Raw genomic sequence first — 2,500 nt, 5'->3', positions numbered from 1 at the left:
CTCCCCCTTCGCCTCGGTGCCAGCGCCGGGCCCCGGGGGTGCCCGCGCCGGGGAGACGGCCGGGTCTACCGGGGCCCCGGCCGGATCACTTTCCGTTTCCCCCGCCGCGATGGAGGTACGGGATCCCGGCTCCGGCGCCGCGGGCCTCGGTCGGGGACCTCCCCCTTCGCCTCGGTGCCCGCGCCGGGCCCCGGGGGTGCCCGCGCCGGGGAGACGGCCGGGTCTACCGGGCCTCGGCCGGATCAGTCTTTCCGTTTCCCCCGCCGCGATGGAGGTACGGGATCCCGGCTCCGGCGCCGCGAGCCTCGGTCGGGGACCTCCCCCTTCGCCTCGGTGCCAGCGCCGGGCCCCGGGGGTGCCCGCGCCGGGGAGACGGCCGGGTCTACCGGGGCCCCGGCCGGATCACTTTCCGTTTCCCCCGCCGCGATGGAGGTACGGGATCCCGGCTCCGGCGCCGCGGGCCTCGGTCGGGGACCTCCCCCTTCGCCTCGGTGCCAGCGCCGGGCCCCGGGGGTGCCCGCGCCCGGCAGCCGTCCCGGTCTACCGGGGCCTCGGCCGGGTCAGTCTTTCCGTTTCCCCCGCCGCGATGGAGGTACGGGATCCCGGCTCCGGCGCCGCGGGCCTCGGTCGGGGACCTCCCCCTTCGCCTCGGTGCCAGCGCCGGGCCCCGGGGGTGCCCGCGCCGGGGAGACGGCCGGGTCTACCGGGGCCCCGGCCGGATCACTTTCCGTTTCCCCCGCCGCGATGGAGGTACGGGATCCCGGGTCCGGCGCCGCGAGCCTCGGTCGGGGACCCCCGCCGTCGCCTCGGTGCCCGCGCCGGGTCCCGGGGGTGCCCGCGCCGGGGAGACGGCCGGGTCTACCGGGGCCCCGGCCGCATCACTTTCCGTTTCCCCCGCCGCGATGGAGGTACGGGATCCCGGCTCCGGCGCCGCGGGCCTCGGTCGGGGACCTCCCCCTTCGCCTCGTTGCCAGCGCCGGGCCCCGGGGGTGCCCGCGCCCGGCAGCCGTCCCGGTCTACCGGGGCCTCGGCCGGGTCAGTCTTTCCGTTTCCCCCGCCGCGATGGAGGTACGGGATCCCGGCTCCGGCGCCGCGGGCCTCGGTCGGGGACCTCCCCCTTCGCCTCGTTGCCAGCGCCGGGCCCCGGGGGTGCCCGCGCCCGGCAGCCGTCCCGGTCTACCGTGGCCTCGGCCGGGTCAGTCTTTCCGTTTCCCCCGCCGCGATGGAGGTACGGGATCCCGGCTCCGGCGCCGCGGGCCTCGGTCGGGGACCTCCCCCTTCGCCTCGGTGCCAGCGCCGGGCCCCGGGGGTGCCCGCGCCCGGCAGCCGTCCCGGTCTACCGGGGCCTCGGCCGGGTCAGTCTTTCCGTTTCCCCCGCCGCGATGGAGGTACGGGATCCCGGCTCCGGCGCCGCGGGCCTCGGTCGGGGACCTCCCCCTTCGCCTCGGTGCCAGCGCCGGGCCCCGGGGGTGCCCGCGCCCGGCAGCCGTCCCGGTCTACCGGGACGCTCGCTCGGGCGGGACCGGTTTACCCGGGCCTCGGCCGGACTGGAGTGTTTCGGTTTTCTGCTTCTCTGCCAGGATGGCTGCGAGGGGTTGATTTAAATAGCTGGTTTGACGTGAAAAGCTTCCCTTCAAGTGAAAAGTTTGTTCCAATTTCTGCCATCTTCCTTCCTCAAAAGTTTTGGGTGTAGCTTTCCCAGAGGAACCTCTCGTAGGCCTATCATTTCTGATCTTAACTTCCCTCATTTATTCCATATTTTCCTTCCTCTTGCCGAATGGCCGAATCCAGTCCATTTCTAGTCCAGGAAATTATTTTTATTTCTTCTTCCATTTCTTACTGATCTATTTGCTTTGTCGAGCAAGTCGTTCTTAGGTCCCTTGGTTCTTTCTTTAACGTCTTCTGCTCCTGCTCCTTCTCTCGACGCTTTCTCGTTTTGTTGGCTTTCTTGGCTCTCTTTTGGCTGTTCTTTCTTCTCCTCCCGTCGTCCGTCCCCACTTTCATCTCCCCATCTTTCCTGTTCTTGGTCATCTCTACGTTGTTTATAAAATAATTCCGCTTTCTCTCTTGAATCTACTCGATATCTTTGCTCTCGCCAGCTCGCCGATATTTCAGCTCGCCGATATTTTGTGCTTTCTCGTCGTGTTTCTCATCCATGGCGATCTCTCTGCCCTCCCTGTCTTCTCGGTAAATCGGACATGAATTTCTCTGGGCGGGTGGTTTCTCATCGCGTGTCTTGTGTGCGCTCTATACGTTTCGTCCATCCCGTTTAATATCTATCCCTCCCTCCCTCCCTCTCCTCGCTTTCCTCCATTGCTTCTGCTAATATCATTTCCAGAATGATAACCCTGAGCCTGAACCTGAACCTAACCCTAGCCCTACAACTTTTCTCCCTAACCCTGACCCTAACCCTAACCCTACAACTTTTCCCCCTAACCCTAACCCTAACCCTAACCCTACAACTTGTTTCTCTAAGCCTAAGCCTAAACCTAAGGCTAAG

This window comes from Pantherophis guttatus, unplaced genomic scaffold (genome assembly GCF_059756535.1).
Source record: "Pantherophis guttatus breed Tessera unplaced genomic scaffold, ASM5975653v1 scaffold_22, whole genome shotgun sequence".
Taxonomy (NCBI): domain Eukaryota; kingdom Metazoa; phylum Chordata; class Lepidosauria; order Squamata; family Colubridae; genus Pantherophis; species Pantherophis guttatus.
This window is presented reverse-complemented; position numbering follows the sequence as displayed.